This window comes from Haemorhous mexicanus, chromosome 9 (genome assembly GCF_027477595.1).
Source record: "Haemorhous mexicanus isolate bHaeMex1 chromosome 9, bHaeMex1.pri, whole genome shotgun sequence".
NCBI classification, from domain to species: Eukaryota; Metazoa; Chordata; class Aves; order Passeriformes; family Fringillidae; genus Haemorhous; species Haemorhous mexicanus.
The window spans coordinates 16,483,372-16,499,185 of NC_082349.1; the positions used below are offsets into that span (position 1 = coordinate 16,483,372).

A 15,814-nucleotide genomic window follows, 5' to 3' on the forward strand; every position below is an offset into this window, starting at 1 on the left:
GTGACAGCCCATCCTTTCAGGAGTTTCAAGTAGTAGGTTGTGGAAAATTAATGATGCCTGACTGTCAAAGCTTGTGTTGATCAAACAGCTCTACAGCCTGCTGAGAGCAGAGAGGCTGAAAACGCCCTCTGAGAACACATCCTGCTTTTGCTGCACAGGACCCAGATACAGGAGATCATAGTGCTTCAGAGCAGTTCAGGGAGCTGATACCTGCTGTTAACAAGAGGCCCAGTCTGGAAACAAGGATGAGCATTCAGGACACAGAGCCACCATTTCTAACCCCAGGTGTCTGTGAACTCTGGCCCCTTTGTACCTCTTGTGCCAGAAAGGGTCCCTGTGAAGTACAGCCTGGGGCAGCAGCAAGCTGGGGAACTCCTGAATGCAGAGATGTTGGGAACCAAGGTAGGACAACCACGACACGTGCACAGGAGCTGGCTCATAGGTACCCCTATCCCATAGCAGGATACCATGTGAGGCCTTTCCAGTACTCACGTGACATCAGACACATGTACCACATACAACCCACAACCTACACACCCCTACCTTTATGTTAAAAACCTCATCCATGAGCAGCCTTCTGATCCTGCTGCAGCAGCCAGTTGTGTCCTCCCTGGGATGGAGAGCACCTCTCTGGTCCTTCAGTCCATTCTGAGACAACCCACTCAGGCCTCCACTTCAGAAACAAAATCTGTAATGCTCTCTCTTTTTTCTTTGCAAACAATTTAGAGAAGTGGATGGTGGGGGGGGAGCGTGTCACTCTTCCTTCTGGGAAGGAAGATAGCTGATCCTCCTCTGGATTAAGAGATGCAGAAAAGGCTTGGCTTGTAGCTGTGGCCTCCCAAACATGAAAGAAGACTGTGAGAAGGCCAAAGTGTTTGCAGATGGCAGCCCAGGGCCAGGTGGAGGGGTAATGAAGAACACATCACTGTTAACCAGAGAAGCAGAGGGCCACGTGGCCAGCTGGTGCTGAACAGGTGTGGGCAGGCGTGGCACACACACAGGTGCAGAGCTGCAGTGTAAAGACTAAGCCACATGGCTCTGTTGGACAGGTATGGGGGTGCTTCAGGGAAAGTCACTTAGTGGAGATGATCCAGATTCCATGCATGTGGGGGGCAAACTGAGAAGGTTTCTGAGCAGTTTTCCTGTAGCATCCCAGCTGGAGCACTCCCAGGGAGTCCCAGAGGGCACATCATGCTCAGGCAACACAGCCTTACTGGTAACACAGGAGCACTTTCGCTGGACAGAAGGACAAAACTATTTGGCCTGCCTACATTTAGCAGTTCTTTTGTTCTAAGATGGATGAGGATATTTTACTTGCAGGGAGGGTAGGCTGACTGAACATGTCCCATTTCCCAGCAGGAGCAAGAAAATTAAATGGCTTGGGGAGTGCCCCACTGGAATTGTCATGTGAGTGATTACCTGTGCACCTAAAAGGAAAAATAACCTAATATAAAACGTAGTATGTATCAACCTCAACTTGAAATGCCTCCTAGCTATGGGATCTCAAAAACCCCCCACAAACTCAAAGCTTGAGTTTCATTTAATTCAGAAATTAAATTGTTGATTTTTTTTTCTTTACACTGGGCTGAGTTTGAAAAGAGACTAGAAAAAGGAACTACCACAAAAGAACTTGTAGAAGACCCCAAAATTTCTCCTTATTTTATATTTTACTTCAATGGAACTTTAAGTGTAAGAAGACTGGCCTGGTCCAGATTTGATCATTATTTTCCAAAGCCTGGAAGACGTGCAGGAGTGCCTGTGCTTTACATTCTGCTTCATGGGAATGTTATTTTGATTTTTATTTTACTAGTATTTAAAAGCACTCACTAGAAGTTCCTGCAGCTGTTTGGCCGGAACAGCCAGCCTCTAATTCCTCATGCATGGCACTCAGCATGGTGTAATCAGAAAAAAGGCCCCAAACCTGTTCCTGCATTTTAATAAGTGTGTGTGTCACTTTACAGGAGATCAGAACCCTGTCCAAATTCTGCAAAGTCTAACAGAACAACAGTTGCCAAATGACAAAACCTATCAGAAGATACAGAGTAAAAAGGCACATCTTTCTTTCTGATCCTCACAGTACCAGTACTGGCAAGAGAAACATCAAGGTTTCCAAAATAAAGCCAGTTAACCACCTTAACTGCTATTAAATATAAACAAAGACATAAAAGTAGGGTCCTTGGAAGCCACTATATGAATGTTTGAAACAGTGGGCATGTATACAATTACTGCTTTGTTAACATTACGTACTCCTGGAGCTGTGCAGCTCCACTGCCTGTGCTGGGAACAAAGGCACAGACCTCTGGGACCTGCAGCAGGAATCCCAAGAGCAAAATTTGTGCAGCCACACTGTGGAGTGGTGGGAGGAGAACTGGGACTGCAGAGAGGTGCAGCTTCTTCCCCTTTACTGTCAGGCAGGACACACTACACAAGGAAGCAGCAAGAGTCCCTTCACTGTCCTTCTCCCCAGTAACTCCCCTCATCTTAGTACAGGCCAGCAAGCCAAATTCGTGACAGCAGCTAGTTGTTTTACAGGCTCTGCCACTGTGGAAGTAAGAAACTATGTGCTGGCAGCCTAAACCACGTAAAATTACTTGTAAGATAACATAACAGTGAGAGCTTAATGGGTATTAATTAGTATGTTAAAAATACAGCTATTTTTCTTGCATTGACACAAAACCTGTATCCATTTAATTTAATCAGTAAAGAAATGGATGCAGTACCCTTAACATGCAGACAAAATGCAGGGGGTAAAATGATATTGTATGGGTCTATTCAATACTTAAAATTTCAGCAGCCTTGTTTTCTGCATGTACAATGCTGGAATTTTTCATCTGAGCACAACCTATAATGATCCAGATTCTGGATATAAGGAACAAGACTCTGATCCACTATCCACCGGAGTACAAGCTGGTCTTTTGGAGAACTGCTAGAAGATTCCAAACAGAACTGTGCAGAATTGGACTGAACTGCTGTCCGAGACATGGCCATTAATTGGAGTATTCCTGGTGCTTCAGTATTATAAAAGAAATACACTAAAATGATTAACTGATGTCATTAAACTGCTGTGGTGTTGAACACGTATTGCACTCAAACATACGGAATGTTGACAATTTATTATTTCAGCTTTCATGACAACACCTCTGTGGTAACATTTCTGCAAAATCTGTAAGATATAGGAAGGGGAAGTCTGCACACTATAAAGTGCCACAGAACTGAAGACTTGTCAAAACAAAATGAGCTATAAAAACAATAATATTCAAGCAACATCACTCTCATTAAACACCTAATGATGCCACAGGCATATTAGTTGGGGAAATGCTCATGAGGCTCATGAAGAATTAGGAGAAAAAAAAATAAATAAAACCTTCTCCTAAAACCGCTTGCCAAGCTGTTTGAACATTCTGCCGCAGGCAGTTTCTTGAAAAAGATGGAGATGTGAATGGAGACAGGCAGTGACTATTAGATGCTGATGATGGTGAGGGCAAGCAGAAGTGATGCTAGAGATTAAGGGCTGCATTTTGCTTTCAGTTGTCTCGCCTGTCCCAACATTTCATAGCATTTAAATGAATCTGTTACATAAGGCATTTCTCCTGTCTACACCGCTCAGCAGCCATATTCTCCTTTCTGGTATGGATCGTCTTGGGAAACTTGCCAAGCTGTGACAGAGCAGTGCATAAAAGGAAATCATGCTCATAAGCTGGGGGTGGGGAGAGCTGCAGGTGAACAGATTCAGTGCAGAAATATATATACACTCTCCTGTCTCAGAAACTGAGGGCTTAAATGAAAGGGGACCCACAGTGCTGCTTTTAAAAAGTGCATAGGGCTGCTAAAGACCCCAAACATCCCATTCATTTGCTCCAGGGAGGGTGTGAGCATAGTGGAGCAGAATTGCTCAGGACTTCACTGGCTGCTGCTTTGGCAGATTGGAAGAACAAATAAGTACTTTCTCTTAAGACTCCAAAAAAGCCACATCCACTTTTGGAGCACATTCATGATACACAACACCTCCTCTACACTAAGGAAGGAACTAGATCTTTTAATTAAAGACAGAGGGAAACACAGGTGGACACTGCCTCTTGTAGGAGTAAGTTATTACCTGCCTGCCAGGACCTGCCTGCAAGGTTTGGCATTTCCTGTAGAATCCAGGGAATGCACTCGTTGTTAATATTCATTTTTTATTCATAGTCAAGCTCTCAGGTAGCTGCTGGCTTTTCAGCTCTATACCTCAAAATGCTTTATAAAGGAGATCACTACCAACAAAAGAACACAGACATCTATATTTGGGCTTTGGCATGGAAAGAGTGTCACAGTTCACCTGTAAAGTAGATTTGCCAGCTCAGCTTTACTCTGGCCACCTGCCCTGGAAACAATTAAATCATTGGGGATGAGTGGAAGGATTCATAGCTGAAGTTCAGTAACACAAACATTTACAGGAGATAAGGCAACCCTACACTGTGTTGTGCCTGGCTGGAAGATGAGGAGGTCAAGGAGACTCTCAGCTTGTAGTCTGCAACACTGCAGCAATCTCCAGGCATCTCCAGATCAGATTCATTACTACAAGGTACTGCTGTGGATTACTACACTGAACACTTTTAACTGCTCCATCCCTGACAAAGATTTACTGTCCTTTCACCATCTTCACTTGTTATACTAAAAGACAGGTAAAGAAATGTGTTTGAGCTGATAAATTTTTTGGCAGTTTTGCTCTGCACACAGACTAGGGTTTTTTATCTTAATGACCTGCAGCTGAAACAGATGCTTTGCTTTAGTGTTTTAAAGTACTTCACAAAACTTAACACTAATTTATTCTTTCACAGTGCGGGGGGAGGGGGGGCAAGCTTGATATCGTTACTCACATAACAGAACAATGTGAAAAATGGAAACAGATGTGTCTCATTTAAGCATGAATAAGAAGGAAGTGAAAGATTAAGAGAAATATTATGGCTTGGTTAAGTCCAGACAATTTCTTATGGATCTCCAGTGAGTCCAGAAAGATCTTCCTAACAACTTGGTCCCTGATTCAGCAAGCACATGGAAGTGCTTAACTCCAGCTGTGGAGGTTGTCTCACATGATTAATTTATAATACTTTTAAAAGCTTTATAGTCAAATGAATGCTTTACAGTAAGGAGTTGAGGAATCAATGCCATTGTTCTTGAAGACAGTAAGGCACTTACTGTTTTCACAAACTGCAGACATCAGAATAGAAAAAAAGTCAAACTCAAAATACATTGTTCCTGAAACATGAGTGCTTTGATTTTCTGCAGCACCGACAGAGAATTGCAAGATCCATAAACAGCAGCCAGGGATCTGCTGAGAGCTCCAGCCTTCCCCCAAGGGGTGCAGCTCCTGGCAGCAGGCATCTGATCTGCTTTGGCAACTGCCTCTCACCAGAGACTGTCCCTGCAGAAAGAAAGGTCCAATTCCAGCTGCAGGGACTTTACCTTAAAAAGTCTTTTGTACACTTCAGTGACATGAGTTTTACTGAGGGAAATGCAATTGTTTAACAATCTGCCACTGAGAAAAAATTACTTGCAGGGATGCACTGAACCTGGGCAAAGGGTGTATATAACAGTGCCCCTCTGTTTATGACTCTGGTGGGATTTGGGTGCAGACAAAGAACCCATCTTTCATTGTTGGTCCTAATTTTGTCTTAAGCCTGCCTTGGACAGTGAAGGATCAGACAATTTTGGTCCCTCCCTCCCTCTTTCCAGAGTAAAGAAATGTGTCCTTGTCCCAGAGGCACTGCCATGGCTCCCAGTGGCTTCCAAGGTGCCCTAGGGCTTTCACCACTGTCAAAGGCAGGATAACCCCACCTGTGCTCACAGCCAGGGGTGAGGTGCAAAGATTTATTCCACCACGGGAGATCCTCCTGCTATTCCCATTTCATCAAATGCCTGCTCAGACATTTTTCACTCTTTGCTACCCCACAGCAAATGAGCCTCTCTCCAGCCTAACTGAATTATTTTTGGTCCATCTGCAATTGCATGTCCTTCCCCAACTGGAAGAAGTGTAGCTACTCCTGATGTTCCCAACAGGGTAGAAAAGTAAAATAAATGTTCAGATTCCCCATGAATTACAGCACTGTTAAAAAAACTAAATCCTTTTGCTTCTAGACTGTACCAATTTATTAGGAACCATTGGGCAGAAACGTGGAGCAGTATAAAATTCCTTTTACAAAGGAATTCTTAGAAGGAAAAACTGAAAATAAGGCTTCAAATATTTTTGTTTGACTTTTAAGGAGAACATTTCAGTTATAGGAAACTGTCACTTTCCACTCAGTATTTTTAATATGAAAATAATGTTTCTTAATTTGTCACTGATTTCAGCACAGTTGCCGAGAGAGATTTGGCCCCGTGTGCAGTCCACAGACTGTGCATGCAGAATTAATACTCTCGTTAACATTACTGTATGCAAATGCTCCCAGGATGCAAAGAGACATCTGTATTTCAGATTAATATTTCATGGGAGTTTTGTGTGTACATGATAAATGAATAAATGGAGGGACACAAGGGGACATGAAGAACATGTGCATCATGTGTGAGAACTGCATTAATTCTTAAATGTTTGCAATGGCCACAAGATGGTTAAGGAACAAAAAAGATTTATTATTGCAATTACATAGGCGGAGAGAATAAGGGAAGAAAGATGAGAGATCAAGGGAGTTGTTTCATGTTACAGTTTCTCCAGCTGCAGAGCTGGCTTCAGAGGTTCTCCAGATCCTTCTGCCCCCACCCTTTCCACCCTGTGTGCCTTCCCCTGTCTACAGATCACCATGTCTTTAGTTCTGCCAATTCAGCCATCTGCACAATCAAGCTTTAAACCAGCTCTTAATTGCAACATGGAATCACACTCTTCATTTACTTGGTCTCTCCTTCTTTTCCATATAGAGGGCCAGTAGCATATAAAATCTCAGCACTAACAACAGTGCAGTAGATATGAAAAAATAAGCATGTCAGAGAGACTGAGAAGAGATCTCAAAATTTGTGGGTTAAAAAGGAGAGTTATCTGGAACAACTGTCACTGATTTCCTGCTGTTTCAGCTTCTGGGTTGCCCCTTCTCTACCATTCCAGTTGTCCTTATTCCACTGAAGCTTTATTGCTACTCTAGAATGACATGAAGCTCCCTCACACTTTAACTATAAAAAATGTAATATTGTATTTGTCCAAAAACCTACATGAGTAAAAGAAGATCCCTGAGGGGATATTATTAACTGCCTGCTACTTATCATTGATGGTTATTCTCTGTGACAACTCTCCTGTTTAATCTTTATGCTCTCGACAATAACCCTTCTCTCTTTTTGATCAAGTGTTTAATTTTCTTGAAAGATTTTCTCCGACTTTAGTTATTATTGAAGGGGATTTTAATTTTACCCCAACTCTTTAATGGCTAAATCTTGCATATCCACTATTTCAAATAGGGGTATTTCAGTTACTCTAAGTAAATAGTTCAAGGATTTGGTCTTGATAGGTAGCTGGAAAATTTCAAATCAAAACAAAATTGAAATTGCAGTTTCTTTTCCACTTTAGAATAGCGGGTTTTGTCTCCCTGAATGACCTGTCAGTGTATTGGAATAAGAAATGGATACTGCTAGACTGCTACAGAGCTTACTCCCACGTCAGCACATTTTCATCAGCAAGAGTGGCAGCCCTGTATGGGAAATCAGTTAGCTAGTTATTTCATCTGCAGCTGATCAAAGATAAACAAGATAAAAAAGACAAACAAAGGAAAACAGCGATGTAGAATGTATTCTGACTTCCCTAGACTCCACAGAAAATATCATTGCTAAATTTCCTCTAATTGTTTATAGTAGAACTTTATAGCAAAAAAATGAGAAAAATAAAGGAAAAAAACCCAACAAATGAAAACCAAAACAGGTTCAGAAGAAAGCAAAGCCAGAAAAACCCTTGAAACTTTCTTGCTGCCCCTTCTAACAAGTATTCTCAATCCTTCCCCATTGTCACTGCATTCCACAGCACAGTTTAAGTCCAGACCACATGGAAATACTGCACCACAGGACTGAGAAATCTTTTTGGGAGGCTTGTTTTGTTTTGTTATCCTGGGTACTCCTGTTTCCAATGTCCTTCTTGTCTGTCATAGTTACAGTTTACAACATTCTCCTGTTCCTGGAGCCAATAAATTCTTAGAGGGCCCACGATTTTGTCTGTATTCCCAATATTGGCTCATTATCTTCTCATGTCTGATCTGGATGTCTGGGAAGGGAAGCACAGAGCCTCAGTCTGCTCCCTCCCATGCAGCCACTCTCCTTCCCTGGTTCCCATGTTCAAAATGGGAGCTTGGTACATCATTCTTAGAGCCTGAAGCAAGACAGTAATTCACTTATCTTCCTTTCCCCTTTCCCACAATAACCCATCCTCACTGCTAACCTCCCTCCCAGCACGGACTTGCTCACAGGCTGCAACCAGAGAGGTGCCAGGAGCTGCACAGGACACAGCTGCTCCATGATCAGGAGTTCAGGTGAGGAAAGACTTGAGTGGAAGTAAGCAGGGCCAAATGCTAGTTAGCAGACACTAGAACATATAGATCTAAATCTATACATCTGAGCCTTATGTATCCCAGTCTGTAAAAACAGTGTTGAAATACTTCCCTATTTCTCAAGAAAATTAATAGGGTTAATAAATGAATGCTCACATAACACCGTACTGTCAGAAAAATATTTTTCTTAAATCAACATGTTTTCAAATATTTCAACTGATGAAATTAATTTTACAAACAGGTACAACTCAGACTATAAATGGTGGCTAATAATCTCAAAATAATCCCCTTAAGATTCTTCTAATATTGCAAAATCTTTCAGACTGAGTATTCAATTCCCCTGTTGCATTTCTGTTGAGGCAGTTGGACTCAGCAGCCCCATTTGCTTTCTCAGCATTAGATGCCAGAGTACACAACAGTATGGGTGGAAAGAACACAGCAAGAGCAAGGTGTCATCACCAACTAAATGGAGCAACAGATTCAAGAAGAGCATGATTCTCACAGCAGGTCAGCTGACGTGGCAGCTGTGTGTTTCTGGGCTAGTACCTAGTGTCCACTACCACCTTACAAGAGCATTTGTGGCTTTAAATTTTATCCTGGTTGACTCAAATTTCTAACAGTACCACTGCTCTTCATGAAGCACTGGTTCTGCCCCAGCACAGGACAAACTTCTCCAGTATTTCATTTTCCTACCCTCTAAGGCTCAAACAAGAGATGTATGGAGAATCTTGGTGTGCTGCCCTTCACACTTGCAATCAAATCTTTCCTGCTTAATGAGCCATGGGCTGTTACTCTGAAACAGAGGACATTAACACTTCAGAAAAAATAAACCCCTGAAGATTAATCACCTGGCTTCTTCATGGGCCCAATTCCAATCAGCAGACAGTGTGAGAGCAGAGCATCTCCACATACACTGCCTGACTGATAAGCACATTAGCTGATACCCATGCCTGGCTTTGACAAGCATATAGCACATGAGCCTTATTTCATTGCTTATTTCAAATATATACCAAAGGTCTCCAAATGTCACTATATCCACAATCATGAAATTAACAATTTCATGAATTAACAGCCATTTCATGATTCTCCTAGTGTTCCCCCCTTCCTGCCCCAGTAAAACAGTATCTATTTCATGCTTCTTGATTTTTGAAGTGAGTGTTTTATTGCTTTCTGAACAGCACTTAACTGCTAGGTTATCATTTCTGCATCCACCATGCAGCAATCCTTGCAAAGACAAGGACCTCAATTCATCTTGAGAGCTACACTTTGCTAGAAACTGCCCCCTGACTAAGGGTTTTCCTGCTCCTTGGTAAATCACCAGTAGCTTTATTGTTACTCAGTCTGATCACTGCATTTTGGTACAGAAGCCATACTAGTAAAAGGAAGCAGGATTAAGTGCTGGGCAAAAGGATGGCAAACCCATCAAAAGCCCTTTGCCAAACCTTGAACATAGCATAGGCAGGACACAGTGCTTAATTTGCTGGAAACACAGAGAAAAGAAACAGCCAAACAACCAGTTGTGCAATCAGCACAGCTTCTCCCATTCCACTGCAAAGTAAGCTCAGAAAGGACTAACAGGATATGGCACCAAACAGTTAAGCAGACTTGAAATGCTCCAATTTATGAAATGACAATACCCTTCCATCACCATAACCCACCTCTTCACCCTTGCCTGCCCCGACTCTCCATGGTTTGGGAGACTTTTTGAACAGTGTGATTCTAGTATAACATGAAGGAAATAGCAGCTTTATGTTTAGATCATTTCTTACTCATCTCCTTTCTCTTGCTGGCTCAAATGTCAGTCTCACTCAACTCTTGATTTAGCCTATAGCAGGTAACAGTGAACCCTCATCCTCATTTCATATATCTATGAGCTTGTTTCCTATGTTTCCATTTTTACAGCCTTTAGAGGCTACAGGAACATGCTGCTTTGCTTGCCATTACCTTATCCTTCCTAAGGGTCATGTGGGTCAGTGGCATACCTGAAGTAAACTGGGACTGCTCTTTCAACCATCAATCACTCTTCAGCTGGAAGGCAGAGTCCTGCTGGCAGGGAGACTCCAGAGCAAAGCAGAGGACAGTGTATCTTTGATGGTAACTGTACTTCAGCTCCCACCTGTTAACAGCTATCCATGGGCACCACCGTTCCCCTGGCTGTTCCCATCTGATCATGTTGTGTTGCTATTGGAGCATTTCAGTAAACAGGACCCAGAGCAGGGTGTCTGCCTCTGTGACCATACACCAAGGTTAAATCCTCCACAGATTACAAGTCAAAAAAAGCTGCAGTGGTTTCCTGAGCTGAGGATTTGGCCCTACAGTATTAATGTTACTCTGCCACCAAGCAGGGCTCTTTTCAGGCGAGACACTGAACAGCATTTGATTAATGCCAATGTGAGTGGAGTGTGCACAGCACGCAGAAATTCCCCAGAAACAGTCCTTTAGAAAGAACCACCTGGATGCTACAAAATGAGCCATAAATGTGGAGATCTCATAAATATAACAGCACTTCAAACTGGACATCTTTGTAGCCCTTCAGTGTCTGCTGGGGTCATAAGCCCTGAAGTTGGGCATATTAATTCACCACATCTTCAAGGAGGCAAAAACATTGCTGAGAGGGATGCAAACATGTTTGCTTTCTAATGACGCGTAAGGACTCTGCCTGGAGTCTCCCAAACAAGCCTTCTCTTTCCTTTAGTGGCACAAGAACAGTGCACACTACATGCATTAAATGGGATTCAAGTCACTTTTTCATTGCTACTAGAGCAGGTACTGCTGGAGATAAAAGCAACTGTCTCAGAAGAGCAGGTATGACATCTGGAACATAGCACCAAAAATAAATCTTTAACTTCCTCTCATACCTGCCAAACCTGTTCCAAGGAAATAAGCCTGGGAAATATTACAAATACACACTTCTCTCTGATTTCAAAGGAAGAACTGACCTATTTTTTCTTTGCCCATTTAAAACATTTCCTATGAGAAGATCAGTTTGCTAAAACAATAGGCTGTGTTTGGAATAATCCCAATCATAAAACAAAACTGCATGCATATGAAAAGGGCAAGTGGCCTGATGTTTGCACTGGAGGTAATTCACGCTAACACCGCTATTTATAGTGCAGCAGCACCTTAGGGACACAGTCATGCTCAGCACACCCACTCAGTACACACTATACAAACATGAAATCTGATAGTCTCTCCCCTGCAGTCTACTCATGCTGGTGATTTATGGAAACTGGTTCTGTAATGCCATATAATTTGGGAGTGGTCCTTGGTGAAATCATTTTCTCTGGTCATATTTGTGTAGTAAGTATTTTCCATATCCTTGTCAACAGCTGACCTGGCTTACCAGAAGACAAGAGATTTGTGTATTGGAGAAGATGACCTACTTAAATCAGGAACAATTAAAGACCCAGCTCCTATTTACACGCTTGTGTAAGGAACCACATGCACACATGCACAAATCAAAATGAAGATGCCAGGAAATGTTTCTCAATGCTACAATTCTGGCCATACAGGAGGGTCTAAGACAGGGGGAAACAATAAAAGGAAGTGCTTGTGATTCATTATTAGCAATGTAAATAGGACACATTTGGAGCCTGTCATCATCCTGATCGCTCATCTGCTTTTATTAGTCCTCATTCTTTATTCTTATTGTCTTGTTTTCTGTGCTTGTCGTTAAAGTTAGTTATATTATAGGCATCTGTTTAGCATACTCTATATGAAAATGCAAATAGAGATGAAAACCACCCGTGAAATAAATATATGCAGCTTCCGTATCATGTACATAGTTGACTGCAGCATGTCAAACACAAAAGAATTATCACTTCCTAAGTCTGCATGTTCATTATGTGCATTACTTTTCTACCAGCAGATGGCAGTTTACTATTGCTTCAAATAGGTTATTTTGTTAAATGTCAGGTGTTTCAAAGTCCTGCGTGGTCGGTAAAAAACTTTCACCTCATTTCAAAGCTAATTTTTAACTCAATTTTCTTCTGCATCATCCCCTCTAGAAAATGTAATCAGGACCAAGCTATTTGCTTCAGTTTACAGTCCTGCCACTGAACAATGCTAAACACTATCTAAACAGTTCCCTGACAGCAAGTTCATGCAAGCCAGTGGGTATTATCCAGCCTCAAACACTCGCTGCTGCCACCAGCCCCTTAAGGCACACCTCACACTCCCCAGCTCCCAGTCTGTGCTCAGAAGTTATGCACAACATTATTAACACTGGTGGCAGGGGCAACATGAGGGATGTGACTGTAGAAAGGGGCCAGTGGCTTATTTACTGCTGTGTTACTTTGAAACTGTCTGAATTTAAGGTAACAAAAGAGTTAAAACTACCACCGGCAATACTGGCAGCCTCCTGCACTGCAGGAGGTCCAAGGACAGCAGGGAGTCCGTGCCAGGAGATGCAGCCTACAGGGGTTTTCAGAAATCCTGCTGCTGCCCGAGGCCATCCTTTAACCCAGTCAGAGCTCAACCATGAGCCCATCTTGTCCTCCCTAACAGGGCTGAGAATGTGAGTTTTCCTAGTGAAAGACTCCAGCAGGGAGCACAAGCAAAATGAAGCATAGGTCAGTCCAACTCTGCAGTAACACCTGGGCATGGATTGACCCTGGGCATCAGCTGACACCTACAGACCTCACGGGCACAGCAGTGCCATCCACATCCTGAAACCAGGCACTGGGAGAGACTCATGCTCCAAGAGCCTCTCTCTCCACTGACCATGTGGTGACAGTGCTCATCTTCGCTTCCTGCCCCAAAAACTCCCTCCTTTGAGTCAATAGCAGCATTCAGGTCGGCCTCGTGAGGCAATATGGAAGCTCAGTTGGATTTGTTCCCTCATCTAACTCTGCCATCCACCACAGAAAACAAATGCTCCTTTTGCCTGCATCAGCCACAGAGATTTGTGCTGGATTAAAGCAATCACATGACTCCTGGCTTCCCAGAGGACCAGAACTCCTCTCTCACCACAGGTGTGGCCCTTCACTACGTGGTGGTATTTCAGGCACACGTCCATTCCCACCAGCTCACCAGCCATCAATCACAGTGGTGGGTTGAAACAGCCTGTACAGAGGGTAGGAAGGAGGAAGGAACTCCTGTAATCTGCCCATAGGCTGAGGACAGATTAGTTTTGTGGCTGGATGGGGATGTTGTTAATTTGATTTTTTGCTCTGCTTTACACAGGAAACTGCCCTTTTCCTAGGGCTGCACAGGTCCTTTCAAGTCCTGCAACTCTTGAATTTGTTCCTTGTATTCTCACACTGGAGTGGCAAACAAGAGATCCAGAGATCACTCTGCATCTGATAAAGAACTAAACAAAGCTAAAAGTTCCAAAACAGAGTATTGACACACACCAGTTTGTAACCTATCTTGGGAATGCAGTGTTTTCTTTTACAAGTAGTTCCACAAAGCCCCTTTTTAATGATCTGCAGAGACACAAATTCACTGGTGGAATTAAATTAGAAGTGAAAAACAACAGAGACTACAGATGCATTACAAATGGGAAAGAGAAATGAAAAATAGAGGAAGGAGAAAAGAAATATAACAACATTTGGGAAAAACAGGAGAGCATTTCAGCGTGGGGAACAAGAAATGTACACATGGTATCAGGCACAGACTGACCAAGAGAGATCAAAAATGTGCCAAGAGGAACAGGTCAGCAGTAGGAGGGGAAAGACTAACAGTTTTTTTCTCCTCAATGCTGAAGACACCTGTAGATGCAGGACACTGGAAACCCTTTCTGGTGAAGTCCTCATGCATAGAGCTGTGCTTGTAAAAACCCATGGATACAGCTCTAACCGCCTTTTGTTAGAACAAAGAGCACATGGAAGTATTTAAGAATCACATAATGACTTTTGATAATTCCTAAACAATCACATAACCAAAATACATGCCAATCAAGCTCTCTTCTTCATGTGGACAACTGTGTAAGTAAAGGTGATGTCCATTTGAACCTGACACCATCCTATCAAGTTTTGTTTCCATCTGAGAAATCCTTTAAATAACATTCAGAGTAGGTTTAACATCCATTATCACTCTGTTTGATTATTCCACTCCTAAGAGAATGGATTTCAAAATTGTATTTTCCAGTTGAAGATTAAAGAGCTACTTCTATGCTTTCTACCTTCTTTAACGAAGTAAAATTCCACTGTGTCTCAAAAGCTAAACATTAATACAGACGGGATTTGCTGTCATTTTAGTAAATGTTAGCAGCAAACATTTAGCATTCCCATTACTTTCCCACCCAAACCTCATCTACTCACATTGAGAAGCAAACTGGATTTCTTATACCCTCATGCTGCCTCATCTTGTGCTCAGGGATACCTGCCACTGTCGGACCCCAGCTTTTCTGCTGGGCTTCACAAAGTGAAAGCAGGTTGTTGCCTCAGGGCAGCTTTTCACGCCTGTGATCCACAGGTACCCCGCTGACCTTTTAAGCAGCCTGCTGCCCTCCAGGGAGGCTGCTGGAACAGGGGGAATGCTGCTAGCTCACTGCATGGCACACGTGCAAACAGCAGCTCCGCACATCTGATGCTGTGGTATGTACTTGGCACTGGAAAGCAACATACATCGCTGCAGAGTGCAAGGCAAGATGGGATTCTTTTCACTGCACATCAGCAAGCAGTGGAAGTCCATTTAGCTAGCCTTGCATTTCTTAGAGTCACACTGCAGGCAGAGTCACAGCACTTGCCTCTGATTACAGCACACATCCCCGGAAACAGGGGGGAAGGGAGGCGGGAGATAAGACAAGTTTCTTAGTAAGGGACAGAGCTGAGCCCTCTCAATCTCACCCTGCAGAGCCACAAACTCCTGGCTCTGCTGCTGGGGAAAAAAGACGGAAAATCCCACATCCTGGTAAGAATCCAGAGCAAAACTATGCCCTGTGGAACTTGTCCGAGGTATGGCATTGCCTAAATCAAGTCTAATTGCCATGCAAGATAGGATGAAGAACATCTTAATTCCCCAGACTCTGTCCCAAAGGCTGAGCACTCTTAGAGCTCATAATCTTGTGAACTGAGTCACATGAAATAAGTTGCAGGACTCAGCCTAGGTTTGCCACACTTGCTCCAGTGCACTGCTTTAGAAGAAAGGGTGAGTTGCAATCTGAGCCTAAAAACCAGGGTGTGCATTCCCTTCCTCCACTTTCCCCAGCCTTTATACCTAAAGCAGAGCAGGAACTAGGTGACTTACCTGCTGTCAGCACCTTCTATGTTTTAAAGTTTTCTATCAGGGAACAGAAGAGCCATAATAATGAAGAACTACATTATCTCACTTTGCATCAGATTTTCCACCTTCCTCTATGATTTACCATGCCAAAA

At 42.9% G+C, this 15,814-nt stretch overlaps 1 protein-coding gene across 4 annotated transcripts in view; it reads right to left on the minus strand.

The window, feature by feature from the left end:
• ZNF644 (zinc finger protein 644) overlaps window positions 1-15,814 on the minus strand; it is a 74,322-nt gene that overhangs the window by 54,911 nt on the left and 3,597 nt on the right. The gene's annotated exons all lie outside the window — the stretch shown is intronic.